This window comes from Peromyscus eremicus, chromosome 3, assembly GCF_949786415.1.
Source record: "Peromyscus eremicus chromosome 3, PerEre_H2_v1, whole genome shotgun sequence".
NCBI classification, from domain to species: domain Eukaryota; kingdom Metazoa; phylum Chordata; class Mammalia; order Rodentia; family Cricetidae; genus Peromyscus; species Peromyscus eremicus.
This window is the reverse complement of record NC_081418.1, coordinates 121,950,030-121,966,335: the sequence shown is the minus strand read 5'-3', so window position 1 is coordinate 121,966,335 and position 16,306 is coordinate 121,950,030. Positions and strand designations below refer to the sequence as shown.

General features: G+C 38.9%; 1 protein-coding gene and 1 pseudogene across 1 annotated transcript in view; both read right to left on the bottom strand.

Annotated features, from left to right (window-relative positions):
* Positions 1-16,306, bottom strand: part of Grm7 (glutamate metabotropic receptor 7) — an 837,060-nt gene that overhangs the window by 729,641 nt on the left and 91,113 nt on the right. The gene's annotated exons all lie outside the window — the stretch shown is intronic.
* LOC131907587 (U2 spliceosomal RNA) lies at positions 8,312-8,412 on the bottom strand (annotated as a pseudogene).

Here is a 16,306-nt window from a genome sequence, read left to right as displayed (position 1 = left end):
GTATCCATCACACTCCAGGGCAAGCCCCATGCCAAAGAATAGTTGGCCAATATAAAACTGACTCCATGGCTTTTTTTGTGTGTGTGTTTGCTTTTTGGTTTGTTTTGGTATTTTTAATTTTGTTTGTTTTGGTTTTTCCAAGACAGGGTTTCTCTGTGTAGCTTTGCGCCTTTCCTGGATCTCGCTCTATAGACCAGGCTGGCCTCAAACTCACAAAGATCCACCTGGCTCTGCCTCCCAAGTGCTGGGATTAAAGGTGTGCACCACCACCCCCTGGCATGTATTTTTAATTTTTTAAGGTGTGTTTATTTTGATTTTCACTCATTATTATTTTTAATTCTTTTTGAGAGAGTGAAAGATAAAATTGGGAGGGTGGGAGGTGAAGAAGAACTGTGAGGAAATGGGAGAGAGGAAAGAAGATGATTGAAACATATTATATAAAATAATTAATTTTAAAAGGTGTAAAAAGGTGGTAAAAGATACTTGAAATTCTACTTCATCCACTGTTTATCAAATAAGATCTTTTAAAAAACATCAAAATAAAATACCTCAATAAGCTATATCCTAACCCAATGTGACTGGCATTCTTATAAAGAAGAAAATTTCAGCCAAGGTATGTTCATAGGATAGATAACATGAGTAGTAAAGGTAGCCATCTAAAAGTAAAGAATTTCGGGGACTCAAAGAAGCTAGGAGAGACGTGAGACATGTATATTCCCCAGAGCTGAGACAAGTGGTCTTCCAGTGTCTGCATATAAGAGGATACATTCCCCATTGCTCTAAGTCATGAATCTGTAGAACCTTGTAATAGCTGCCCTAGGAAATGGATTCAATGAGTCCCAGAGAGATTATATTAATAGCTGGATTTCATATCTTTATTGAATTCTCACCTCTGCAGGCTTAGATCTTTTCATTTGCTTATTAATAAATACTACTGCCTTAATCCTATTGTCTTCCTCTGTTCCCCACCCCATATATCTGGGATGAGATACTTACATGGGTTCCAACATTCAGTCAGGTTTGAGACCCACTACAGGAAGTAGCAGAATGGAGATGTCAAATATGTCTTCTTGACCCCAGACTTTTATAGAAATGTTATACTGAAATTTCACACTGCAAATATACCTGGTATGAGACTTTTATTTTATATCAATATATAATACTGTACATCCTTTCTGATTACATAAAATTAAGGAGTAATTTAGCAAAATACTGCATCCTTTCTTTGAAAGATGAGAATATGTTAACATAATGTGTGCTACATTTCCCCTGTCTAACATCCATGAATGACAAGAGAAGACATCTGGATCAGGCAAGAGATTCACTTCATTAGAGGAAATCAAGAAAAGCTTATTAGGGGCTTTACCCTAGCAATACAGAGCAGTATATATTGTAATTACTAACAATGGATGAGAGTCGACAAAGTAAGCCAGTCACTGTGCTACATGCATTCACATACATGCCATCATTTAAGCAATTTGAGTTCTCATACTGGTTTAGTAAGGTACTGATGTTATCCCTCATCACAGGCAACATACTTAATGGTGAAATGCTCTGGACCCCTTGGGCAATGGTCACGTAAATCATGAATGGCAAAAACAAAATGTACATAATCTAAATCTCTACTCCAATACTCTATCATCACCATATGTTGACTCCCATCAACTTCATTTATTAATAAGTACAGAAACAAAATCCCTCTGATATTGTTGATCAGTGATTGTCATGCTTTCCCATAGCTAGCTTTAAGCATATTACCTTAAACCACTCTTGTCTTTGACCTATCTTCTGTTATGGCAAAATCTAAAATTTTCCAATACATGCATGGATCTCATAATCTATATTAAATGCATATATGGGTTATGATATTTACCTGTATGTTTATTTATGAAACAATGTAGTCCAGCCTGGCTTCCAATTTGTGGCTGGTCATCCTTACTCACACTCCCCAGTGTAGGAACTGCAAACTTAAGCCACAGTGCTCAGCTGCAGGTTTGGATTTTTTAACAGTGTCTTTGCAGGTGAGTAATTGGAAGATAGGGAAATGGGATTATAAGATCTTGAAAGAATTGGAACGAATAATGAATTTTGGGAGGGTTACCAGTTAGTAAAATCTGCCTTTGTTCTCTTTGAAAGAAAAGCAAATGTAGAAATACAGTCCTCTTTTTACTAGCTGGAGCACTAGAAATCCCCCAGCTTAGACTCTCTCAGAGATGCTGGCCCAACCTTATATCCACCCATCTTAGTTTTCCTATTTTAAGCTGATTTGATTTTGATATGCAAAAGAGAACAATCAAATGTGAGGGAAGATTATATTGTCACAACACCTTCACCTCCTGCCTACTCTAATTATCTGGTCTGATAGAGAAGGAGATTAAAACCATGCTATCAAAACACATAAAATATATTCCACAAGTACAAAAAATTTCCTGTGTCTAGCTAGAACTGGTAGAGTCACCGTAAGTTATTTATCATACTTGAGAGAGAACCTAAAAGGGCACTGAACATAGCCAGTGATGGTATTTATGTGTAATGCTTGTCGGACATTTCTATAAAGTAACTTTGTACTCCTGATCAAAAATTTGTTCAGATCATCATCGTGAAAATATAGGGTGTGGCTTTGAGGATAATTAGAAAACTAATCATCAGTGTGGCTATGTTTTTTAACATGAATACTGTTTATGAAGATAGAGATAGTTTGCTTATCTCTTTTCCCTATGTACCCATTCATGTATAGGTAGGAGATCCATGTATGGAAGCACAGTCCAGTTAACAAGTGCAGAATGCTGTTTATTACTGAGAAAACACTGAAAAGAAAACAAATCTTTTTGCAGGGTGAAAATTGATTGGGAGAAAATTAAGAGTAATCAAAGATTTTAATTTGAGAAGGAATTACTCTTACCTGGGATGTCAGGTGCAAATAGGAAATGAAATTGAAATTTCTAAGAATAAAATGAAAGGAAGAGAGAGAGAGAGAGAGAGAAAGAGAGAGAGAGAGAGAGACAGAGACAGAGACAGAGAGACAGAGACAGAGAGACAGAGACAGAGACAGAGACAGAGAGACAGAGAGCGACAGAGAAACCCATAAACAGAGTGTCATCATAACAAAGACAAGGACTGTTCTGAAGCGGGATGCTTTTGTGCTATTGTAGAACTGGCTTTCAATGTGCTTCTCTCAAATGGCAAGGACCATGGACCCTACCACCCATTAAGCAACTTGGGTATGATACTGCCATTGCTGAGCACATTCTTTTTCAGCTTTTGACCAGTCCAGTTCTCCTCATACTCATTTGATTTCAACTAAACTGACAAGCTGCCAACAAAGTCTTGCTTAAGCATGAAACAACCCCCATAAATCAGAGCCATAAGTGGAAGTTCCCTTACTTTTTGCTTATATCTCTAGACACATTTGGACTGTAATGGCTTCCTCTAAGACACATTAGGGTACATGTAATTACAATGGGGTCATTATTTTCTTCTGATTTTTAGCACAGAGCCCATAACACAGGAGATACTCAACAAATATCAGCTGGATGTCTTGTATTAGTGTAATATGGAAAAAATAGGGAGAGTCTGTCCATATTTATATTCCCTATATCTTCTTATAATGGTGTACAAAATCTCACCACCTTCAAATGCGTCTCTGCCTTACAGTACACTGTCCTACATTCAGTTGAAATATTCTGACTTTAATAGTTAGTTGTCAATCAATAGAGATTAGGGAAAGGGACAATGAGGGAAGCTGGAAGGGGACTGGAGAACTGTTATCTGAGTGGAGGTGGCTAGGAGGGATGAGTTCTATTGGCATCTATAGTTCAGAACAATTAATCATAAAATTTATTTAGATATAAAATAAAAGAGTTTATAAGTCCCAAGCATAAAGAAATGTGTTTAAGCAGCTGGAAATACTAGCTATCTTGATTTGATTTGATCACTACACAAAATATTCACTTATCAAATTATACGCTACACCCATAAATGTGTACAATTATTATGCATTAATGAAAGGTAAAACAAAAATATGTGCAGCTTGTAACTTTGATTTTTAGAATTGGAAGCAAAAAATAGACAATATAAGTGAGAGGAGGCTGTAAGGGAATGAGGACGGTAAATTACATGTAATATAAAAGAGAACAAGTGACTACTAGGAGCAGCAAGGTTTAAAGAGGAATGGGGTTGGTGTTTGGTGAGAAGATGGGGTATGGGAAAGACTAAATCAAACTAAGGTTGTATGAAGAAGTCACATGGAAACCCATTATTTTGTAAGGTAATTAAAAATCATATTTGTAAAATGATTTTGAAAAGTGGTACCATGCATGAGTTAATAAAGCTGATCACAGAAGTCACAGGTTATTAAGCAAAATATCCCAGTTCAAGGTGTAGAACTCCTTGAAATATCAGCCAGGAAGGCTCTAGTATCCTCCAAAATTCTATAGGTTATGGCCACTGACCTTGACTGTCTATCAGAACTTTATTGTAAGACCCTATTTCTGAAGATATCACACTCTTTGGTTAGAGAATAGAAAATAATCATGCTGACACTGAGTTAGAAGCTTCCTCACCGCTGGCTAGCCTTCAGAGCACAGGAAGTTGGTTAGTAAGCAGCTGGAGAAAAGTCAGCAATGGTCTTCTCCTGTTTTGGAACTTGTATGTGCTGTGGGATGTTCTGTATGGCAAATGTGTTGCTGATTAGTCAATAAATAAAACACTGATTGGCCATTGGCTAGGCAGGAAGTGTAGGCGGGACAAGGAGGAGAATAAAGCTGGGAAGTGGAAGGCTGAGTCAGAGACACTGCCAGCTGCCACCAGGACAAGCACAATGTGAAGATGCCGGTAGGCCACGAGCCATGTGGCAAGGTATAGATTTATAGAAATGGATTAATTTAAGCTGTAAGAACAGTTAGCAAGAAGCCTGGTACAGCCATACAGTTTGTAAGCAATATAAGTCTCTGTGTTTACTTGGTTGGGTCTGAGCGGCTGTGGGACTGGCGGTGACAGAGATTTGTCCTGACTGTGGCCCAGGCAGGAAAACTCAAGCTACATGTTTGCTAAAATCCCAACTTGTCAAGCAAGAGGTACTTACTGGTGCAATACTTAGACAACAGTTATGTGGCTAATTGATTTCTGGTTGGATCTGAGGTGCATGTAAGAGGAAGTCCATGCCTGGTATTATAGACTTAGCTAAAGGCCGATGACTGGGGACACAGCAAGCACTAGGGATGAACCTATTACTCATGTTTTGCTGAATGGACACATGGTCACACTGCCACCTAAATGTGTATATTTATTCCCATATATTGCTGCCCTCAGCCTTGATATGTTTCTTTTCATACAAATGGCAGTTAAAGCAGCAATTGTTATTTTAACAAAGTTTTAAGGACAAGTCACTGTTGGGTGCTCAGCGCTAAATAGCACACCAATAATGTCGCCTACAAAGCTCAGAACAATGACAAAATGACTGTAAGATTTGATCATGAGGAGAGGGTCATGTGTCATGGTTTTAGAGCCATGATTTGGCCATGGCACTCATGAACTACTAGCTGCTAAAGCTTACTTCATTGAGCCTATATAGACCTAAGTCTGTCAACATAGAGTCTTAGGTGCAGAGGGATTCAAGGGGCCCTGCACAGTACATGTTAAAGGCTGATAGAGTGAAATATTGCATACAGAATCTGGAGCTATGGTGGGATAATCCATGGAGGCAATTTAGAGGTATGACATGATGGGTCTTTTAATTGGTGAGGTGAAGCAGTTTAATGACATTGGGGTGTTAGAAATATTTTTAAAGCAGAAAAAGTCTCTCATGTATCATATATCTTATTCTTAGCAAAACCTGACATGCATAGTAGAACCTTATAAAAAGGATCATTGTTTTCTTATCAGTACAGAGTGTTGCCTTAATATCAGTGGTTATTTAATCGCATAAATCATACCATTACTGTAAATAAGAAAGGGAAAAATGCTACCAATCAAACTACAACTCACCTAGATGGTATGCTGCCTGACAATTTAAAAATATGTGTGCATGTATGTTAGTTCATTTTCTGTTACTGTATCTAGAGATCACAAAGCAAGGTCACTTACAAAGAAGAAAAGCTTCTGAGTCCTAGTTGTACAAGCAGTGACTGAGAAGCCATACCAAGTCCGTTTGTTACCTTTGTTGTTCCTTTGATCAAATACCTAACAAGAGCAATGTAAGGAAGGTTTGATGGTATGACACTCTATCATGACAGGGACTGCTTGGTTGCAGGGGTATGAGGTAGTTAGACAGATTGCATCCACAGTTAGGAAGCAGAGAGAGATAAATGCCTTTGTTTAGCTGACTTTTTCCTCCTTATTGAACCTTTTACCCATGGGATAGCAGCACCCACATTCCAGGTAGGTCTTTTTTCCCCAGTTAAACCCTCCTGGAAATGCTCTCATGAAGATATGGAGAGATGCATGTTTCCAAGGTGATTCTAAACTCAGTCAAGACAACAAATCTAATCATTGCACAGATTGAGGTCTCTTGCCAGCGGGGACTCTTTTGGTCCCTGGGAATCACAGGGAATCACATGGGGAGAGAAACTGAGCTAGTCCTCTTGTTATATATAATGTTTCTTAAGTGCCAGCTCAGCTCTCTCTCTGTCTGTCTCTGTCTCTCTGTCTCTGTCTCTGTCTCTGTCTCTGTCTCTCTCTCTCTCTCTCTCTCTCTCTCTCTCTCTCTCTCTCTCTCTCTCTCTTACTAGGCTACTGTTTCCCTTAATCAAGCTCACTCCCTCCAGGCACTATTTAATTTCAATTAACTTCAAAAGGATTCCTATTGCAAATACATAACAACAGTCCGATTAAGGCATCACTTTTTTTAATACCCTACAATTCACATTAAATTCAATATGAGCTTTTGTAGAGCCCTTCAAATCATACCAGTGCGTATGCATGCATTTGGGAATGGGTGTTATTTAGTATTGGGATTACAGCTTTTCTTCTCCAGTTGGTTAAAATCGTTAGCAAACACACACTCTTCTTGGCCTCACACACCCACACAGGAAATAGCTCCACAAACATCTGGATTCTGGCAGTTTTGTCACACAGATACTGTTTTAATTGCACAGTAGGTACTTGGGATTTGTGAGTTCCAGAAACAAGCAGGATGAGCCAATGCAAGTATTGAGGCATCTTCAACTTCTGAGATCCCTATGTTGTTCTATTTTGGCAAATAATTTACTTCTCTCCTGGCAAAATTGCAGGGGTTTGCATTTGTGCTGAAGCAGCAGCTATGCCCACTTTGCAGAACACCGGCCACCTGAAAAACAGCCGCCCAGAAAAGAAGTACTCCCATAGAAGAGATGGGCTCTTTTTAATCTTATTTATAAAAGCAGCAATTATGCCTGCAGAGGAAAGAAGCACACACCGGTCCTTAGGCACATTTCCAGAGAGGAAGGCAGTGTCCTCTGCATTTAACCTTGAAGTACACTTTCTCACAATCCCTTCATGATTGATAATAACTGGAGACAAGCGAACTGCTTAGACTTCAAGTGCATGATTACAGCATTCACTCCTTTTTATTTTTATTTTTATTTATTTTTTTTTAAGGAAGAAATACTCTCTGCTTCTTTTTCCTGTTGGGTGGTAATTCTTCCAGCTGAAACACTGAGTCATCCCTTCCTCCCTTGCTTTGGAAATGTAGGTCCTGCTGAAGTAGGGCTGGTGGTTATGAAGAAGAAGCCGAGTTAGTTCTGGAGTTCCACCTTTATTGTGTTTTTTGAGCCAGGATCTTACTATGTAGTCTAGGCTAGTCTTGAACTCCCAGCGGTTCTCTTCCTCAGCCTCCCAACTGTGGACATTATAAGCATGTACCTTCATGGCTGGCTTGAGTCCCACATTTGTTGCTATTTCTTGTAGGACCCTTGTGAAACTATTGGTGGTGAGACTTGTCATATTTAACCCCTTACATGGACAACAATTTTTATACAAGAAACGGAGTCATGCTATCACTGTCATTTCAACATCACTTTGTCCATGTGGACTGTGGCAGATATTCTTACTCCACCACCCTCTGGTTTCATCTTTGCAGTTCCAGCTATTTCTCCCTTTTATTTTGTGTGAATCTGTTTCTGACATCATTTTAACTGATTTAACACACCATTTCGAACTGATTTCATTTTTCCATGATCACTGTTTTCTCATGTCTTAGATTAAATATTTATAAATATGAAGTTTTAATGGTTAGATATAAAGTTTTAAAAGGTTTTCTTTTATGCATATATTGCATTTTGAACCTATTCTCCCTCCAATGTATTTACTGTAACTTTTTCCTCTTAATCCCTCCTGCTAGTCCAATTTGTCCCCCAGTTTATTGGAGAACATATCAGAAATTAAACTGACAAACAGATACTACACTTGACCTTAGCCCAAAGGCTGAGAAGCAATTGATGTAATTTAATAGCTATCCTTACTCAATGGGAGAGCCCCTTTCATACTGTTATTCATTTATTCAATGAAAATGTGTTCAGCTTTTACTATAGACCAGGGTTGTACAAGGCTATGCAGATGCAGAGAAAATTACTATGCAGGGTTTATGCTCCAAAAAGTTAAGCAGGAGTAGACAAATAGTTCTCTAATACAGTGAAATATACACTAAGGGAGGTTTAATTCAAATGGCATTAAGAGCATGTGTAAAGTGACAAATGCAAATTAGCCCTCAAATTTGTCAAGATATAAGACATGGAGAGAGAGGCTCTATGGGAGTGCACTAAGGAAAGACTGGAGATTAAAACAATTGAGACACATTTTTCAAGTCATTCTGTTACAAAGGGAACGTGAGACAGGACCCTGATTGCAAGAATTTTTCAGTTAGCTTGCTTTTTAGATGAGATGGCATAGCACAGTATGTTTACAGTTAGGCTAATCAGGTAAAGACTCAAATATTGCACATATAGGAGAGAGGAGATTGCCTTAGCATAGTTTTCAAGAGGAGGAAAGTTGGAGGACTGCAGTACAGATATGGTTTGTTTGGCTGCAGTTTTGCTGAGGTGGGAAGAAGAAGCACAGGATAGATATTTAAGAGTGGGGGAAGGGTTGATTGATAGAAAGTATGAAGTAACATCCTCCAGCAAGGTGGAGACCCATAGAGACAGAAGTGCTACAGCTGACTCAGCACTGACATGAACATTTCTCAATACAAATCCCACAGCCTAGCCTTAGGAATCCTAAAGAGAACGAGTTAGCATGCAGTTTGTTTGCAAAGTAGAATAGAGAGAAAAGTAGACAGGACTTGAAGATGTGACCAAGGATGTCTCAGGACAGCTGTAATTACACTGGAGAGGGAGAGCAATGAAAATGGTGCAGTTGCTGTGATGTGGAAAAGTGGAAGATGGTTGTGAGAACAGGAGATTGGGATCTGGGATCTGGGAAACTGCATTCCTATTGGACAACAAGTTCAAGGGTACTATCAAAGAATGACTGACTGGAATCAGGAAGATCATAAAATGTACTTAGAAAAGGGGTGCAGATGATGGGATTCAGGCCAGATGGCCCATGTGAAATCTGAAATGATCAAAGGCTGTGTTTAGAATTGTGACAGACAGAAGTGTTGTGGAACAATCCTTTTCTACATTATAAATATGTGTTACTCTCCTTGGTTAATAAAAAGCTGACAGGCCATGGCTGGGCATGAGGTTAAAGCCAAACTGAGAAAGTTTGGAAGATGGAGGGCAGAGTCAAGAGAGACACCAGCCAGCTCCCCAGGAAGCAAGACATGCCAGAGGACAGGTAATGCCACAAGCCATGTGGCAATATATAGATTAATAGAAATGGGTTAATTTACTTGTAAGAGCTAGTTAGTAACAAGCCTGAGCTATTGACCATTCATTTATAATTAATATATGCCTCTGTGTGGTAATTTGGGAAGCAGTTGCCAGGTATTTGGGAGCAGGTGGTTGGGACAGGAAACATCTGTTTAAACAGAAGGCTGCACATGAAAACATCAAAGAAATGAAAAACAATGGATAAGGTACAACTGACACCTACAGTACCCAGGATTTATAGTTTGTCAGCATCTGTCAATGGCCTTACAAAAGGTGATTAGCACAAAAGATATGGCTGTCTAATCTCTGGCCTCTGATAGGCAGAGTCGGGGAGGCAGAGATTTTTCTGTCTGCTCTTCAGGAGACACTGAAGAAGTTGAATTATCAGAAAAAACGATAATTATGAATGAAAAGATAAAGGAAAGCAAAAATATTATGTACTGTATATCTGTAATGACAGAACACATTCTAATATGGTTTTCTGAAGAATGAGGTACTAAAAAGAAATGTAAAAATCTATCAGTAATAGATAGTACAGCTTCTCTTGTCCTAAGGATGAACAATATATTTAAAGACCTTAGAGTGATGGACATTTGGTATTTAAAAGTCAAGGAAGATTTTTGTTTTCTTTTCTGGTTCATGGTAACTTGGCAAGTGGATTAGAAATGAAAGTAGGGTGGGGTGGGCAGAGGGATTCAGGAAAATTCAGACTCAGAGTCTTGGAAAGCATTGCCTATATACAAGCTTACAGCTTCCAACATGCAGAAGTGATATCATAGTGATTGAAACAATCACTATCAGTACCCCAAAGTATTCAATGTACCCTAGTGTCCAGGTATGAAAAATATAAAAATGGAAGAGATATTTTAAGCAAACAAATATGAAGAGGCTTTGAGAATAGAGAAAGAGACAGAGTACATTTTGAGCACAGAACATTCCTTAACGGAAGTTTAGGAATGATGTTTGCTCAATGTGACACTGGACAACCTGCTTCTAGAAGATATGTTTAGAATTGCACCAGACTAGTACTCACAAGCATGAAGGAAAACTATTCTCCCAGCAGAGACACCACATTTTCAGTTCCACATAAGGACCGCTGGGGTCTGCGATCATGGGCTGATGATCTATAACATGTAGTTATAAAGATAAATGGATTCTAAATGGATCTGGTGATGGGACTATTTACGCTTCTGGCATTTACTCTTTTAAAAGTCTATGGACTCATTTGAGGGATATATGTTCTTTGTAATTAAAGATGATAACTGGGCTCCTTAATGAGCCCATAGGGTACAATACATTGTCTATGTGAGCATCGTACTCTTTTCATTTGTCAGGAAGCAGCTTGCTAGACTCTTCCCATAGCCTTTCTGTTTCATTGAAGAGAGTAGTATAGCCCTTGAAAAGAAGAAAAAAATAACTTTATTTATTTGGCATAATCAGGGAATGAATATTTCTCCCTTTGTTTCTAGTCTCTGCATTTTATAGCCCTATAAACGCCAAATTTGAAGGAAAACAGCTTATGATAGGACTCTTTCAAACTGGTGTATTTCCTTACACAAGTGAAAATACGATGCTTTAAGGTTTCCTTGCCTCCTGAGACTGGGTACCCTTGATGCTGGAGCAGGAGCTACTAAAACAAGACCAAGCCAGCTAATTTCTCCAGCAAATATGCCGATAGCTACATCATACACTCTCTATGTGTATTAAATGAAATAAAGCCCTAGAGATAATGCCTAGAGAGTGTTTAGAATTGATTGTGGAGTAGACTACACTGTCTAAACTAGCTGTCTTTATCTTCAGCTTCACCTGGTAAGCATTGTAATCAGTGCAGCCAAAATTTTCCTCAGCTTTTAGATGGTATGGTAGCTCAGCAGGGAAAGGTATTTGCCACTAAGCCTGTCAGCATGAGTTCGATCCCATGAGCCCAAGAAGTGTCAGGAGAAAACTGGCTCTTCCAAATTGTCCTCTGATCTTTACATTTGCACTGTGGTGAACACACACACACACACACACACACACACACACACACACACACACACACAAAAACGCACGCACACACAATATACAAAATTAAATCTTTAGAACAATTTCCTTCAACTTTAATAAAATGATGCCTTCAGAGTCACATGTGTCCAGTGGTCATACACTATGGGCAGTCTAAGTTTTCATTCCATGTATTTAATTATGGACACTTTTTACTATGATGTGTACTTTTGCCCAACTGCATTATTTTTCTTCAACCGTTGAATTTTATGCCTTTGATAGTTTCTGATATAAGAAACCTGGCTCTTAAATTTACTAGAACTGTGAAGAGTATAAAATAGATTTTGAATGAAAGCTGGAAGAACTATTTTATGAGCAAGGCCACGGAATTTGGACTATGAAATTGGTGACATCCATATTGGTTATTGGGAAAGCTTTCATGAATTCAGTTTAACTCAGCAACACTTCTCAAGTATATGTCAGGCATCTGCTATATGAGGCCCAGATCATTGTCATCACCACCTTTTCAATGACCAAAAGTCTTCTTTGAAAAAATCATGGTCTCACAATTCCAGTCCACAGGAAATGAAAGTGTAAGAGCCACACGACTTGTATACAGATGTTCATGGCTACTTTATTTACAATGGATAAGTTGGAAAACCAATAAATACCCATGAGTAGGTGAAAAATCTTCAGCACCCAATACTATTCAGCAATAAATAAATAATCAATCAATCAAAAATAAGCAAACTATTGATACATGGCACAGATAGACTTCAAATGAAGCTAAGTAATAGGGACAGATTGTCTCAATAATAGTACTATTCTGGTGTTTTTGTAAATATCATTGAAATACAAATTAACATGGTAAGTCAGATGAAGGAAGTATGAAGGATGGCACAGGGGCACTGGAAAACTTCAGAAGTGATAATATACTTAGTGTTTAGATTGTGACGCTAGATTTTTTTTTTCCTCATTTTTATTTTTATTTCATAGCATGGGTATACAGGTGTCTGTGAAAGGCAGAGGAAATGCTGGCTGTCTTTATTACTTGGTCTCTATCTTATTTCTTTAAGGAATTTTGTTGTTGTTTGTATTTTCTTTTAATGTAGGGATGGAGAGATAACTCAGTAGATTTAGCACTGTGCTCTTCTAGAAGATCTGGGTTTGATTCCTAGTACCCACATGGTGGCTCACAACCATCTGTAACTGCAATTTCAAGGGCTCTAACACACTTTACTAGGCAGCCAGGAAACCAGGTACACACATAGTATATATGCATACATGAATGCAAAACACCGATACATAGTTAATTAAAATGTGTGTGTGTGTGTGTGTGTGTGTGTGTGTGTGTGTGTGTGTGTGTGTGTGTGTGTTTCTGTGTATGCACCTGTGTATGCAGATGATTCATGAATGCCAGAGAAAGGCTTCAGATTCTCTATAACTGGAATGACAGGTAAGACTGACATGGATGAGTGATACTGAATTCCAGTCTTCAGTAAGCAAATGCTCTTGACCACAAATCCATCTCTCCAGACCAACCCTTTACCTTATTTCTTAAGTCAAGTATTTCAGTGACCATTGAGGTCTCCATTTTGGTTAGACTCACTGGCCAGAAAGCCTCAGGAATCTTCCTACCTCTGACTTTTTGTCCCAGATACTACAGTCATGAGCTGCTATACCAGGCTTTGTTTTGGACATGACATAGGGATCAAACTCAGGCCTTCATGCTTGCATAGCAGCACTTCACCAACTGTTGTAGTCTGAATGAGAAAGGTCCCTATCAGCTCATGTATTTGAACACTTGGTCCTCAGGTGGTGGCACTATTTGGGGAGGTTATGGGATCTTTGGGAAGCAGAGCCTTCCTGGAGAAAGTACATCGTTATAGGGTCTGTGAGGCTTGATAGTCTTGCCCCACATCCTGTTCTCTCTCTGCTTTCATTGGGCAGATGAAATGAGATCAGCAAGCTTCCTGCCCCTGCTTCTATGCCTGCCTGTTGGCATGACTTCCCTATCATGATGGGTTTTCTATTTCTCTGGATTTCTGAGCCAAATGAAAGTTTTTCATCCTTAAGTTACTTTTATCATCCACTGAGGTAGAAAAGTAACTGCAGGTTTGACATCATCCTCGACTAGCTAATGAGTTCCCAGTCTGGTTACAGAGTAAGACTGGATCTCAAACAAAACCATTTTTATCTCTATCTATGCGTAATGTATTGCATTTAAGTTTTATTAAACTTATGCTAAAATGTCCTTCAATTAGTCCCTGACCCCACTTTCCAAACCAGTTGAGTCCATATCCCCATTTTGTGTCATATCATTACACTCCATGCTTTACTTTTACATAGTGAAGAAAATTGTGTTTTACAAAGTACTTCTTTGCCTCCGGACTCTAAGCCCTGAAGGGACAGGGAGTACTTTTCCTCAAGGTTTTGTGTTTTCTGAAGATTTAGTATAATAAATAAATGACTTAAATATTGAGGGTTGTAGCACGAATCTTAAAAGGTCTTATTAATGCAAACAAACCTGGAGCAAGGTGTTGGGGTGAATGCTGGAAGATCAGAGAAACAGAACAAGCCACAGCCACCTCACCTTGCCAATTCCTCAGCTGATGCTGTTTGCTCAGACTGGAAGCTTCTGAGTCCTCATCTGAATGGCTCTCAGCTGAACTGTTACTCAGAAGCCTAAAAGCTTAACTAGGTCTAGTTCCTGATTTTCATGCCTTATATACCTTTCTGCTTTCTGCCATCACTTCCTGAGATTAAAGGCTCACTTCCTGGGATTAAAGGCTTGAGTCACCATGCCTGGCTGTTTCCAGTGTGGCTTTAAATTCACAGAGATCTGGATGGATCTCTGCCTCCCAAGTGATAGAATTAAAGGCATGTGTGCCACCATTTTCTGGCCTCTATGTCTAGTGGCTGTTCTGTTCTCTGACCCCAGATAAGTTTATTAGGGTGCACAATATTTTAGGGAACACAATATCACCACAGAGGGTCTCACTTGAGCCTGTAAGTATCTGGGAATTTGTCACTTTATTAAGCCACTTCCTATGAGGATAGAGCAGCTGGGTACTGATCAATGGTGGAGCTCTGAAACGTGACTGTTTACTGTACTAAAGAATGGTAGCCAGAGATTAGAGGGTAATCAAGATGGAGAATGAGGTAGGGCTGTGGTGATGCTTTAATATGGTAGGCAAGCATACACACACGCGCGCACACACACACACACACACACAGAGAGAGAGAGAGAGAGAGAGAGAGAGAGAGAGAGAGAGAGAGAGAGAGAGAGAGGGAGAGAGAACATAGAGATGTTACATAATATTCTATGCCTATGTCTTGCCTTAGATACAACAAAGAACAAGAATTACATTATTATACCATTGTTAGAAGCTCAAGAGCAGAGAAAGACTTGTGCATATTAGATGTAGCCCTCAGGGAGCATTTCTTCTGCAATAAAGTGATGCCACAAATCATTCTGGGCTTCCACTGCCATTGATTGAGGTGGACCCTGAGCTCATTGCCCTCTGCAAGATGGCAGGTTAGATATCTTGATTGAGAATGGATGATTCTGATTCCTGGGATAAATAGCTAGATCAGAGTGATTAATTTCAACTAAATTGAAAATGCCCATGAAATAAATGCAAGAATCAATTTTTACGGAAATGTTTAGGATCATGTTTAGTGTTTATAGCAAAATGTAACCAAGGGGCTAAGGATAACCTTAAAGGAGAGTTCTCTGAAGACACTGGGGAGACATGGAGTGAAAAACTAAAATTCTAATGGACAAGTGAAAGATCACAGTTATCTGGCTATTTTTAGATAATCAGTGCGTTGTGAACTTGATATTGTTCCCAGAAGAATCTCAGCAAACTTTCATTGGACGTTATTTTAACTGAATTTGCATTCACTTATACTATATGTTTATTATGAAATTTAAGGCATAATCTGTGCCTACCCTCAAGAATCAGTTTCTCTCTTCAAACTGTTTCGCTGGGCTCTGTGCTACTGGAACAAGGCATGCTAAAAGAATGTGAAAAGAATTTTGCAATTGAGTGACAGGGATGAGTACATTTTCTTGGGTCCAGAGAAGAAAGATTCAGGCGACCAGGACAGAGCAGAAGAGGTAGGCTTGGACGTTGTCCTTGAAAGACATATGAGGCTGAGGCATGAAAGAGGAGAGACAAAGGTACCCACATATGTGATACAAGAAAGTGTGTAATATAAAAAGTTAAAAAAATCATATTAGCTGACTCTGTCCCAAGTCTTAGAGGTATCTGTAATTGATGGATACTCACCCTTGAGACAAAACTTAATAAGAAACCATTGAAGACTATGGGAATGTGAACAGGGAGTACTCTATCAGTTCCAAGTAATACTTACTATTGAAATTATTTAGATTAAATTTCTTTTAAAAAGATGTTTTAAATTACATGTTTATGTGTGTGGCTACATACATGTGGGTGCAGTTGCCTAACGAAGACAGAAGAGGGCATCATATCCAGAGGAATTCCAGTTACAGGCAATTATGAGTCATC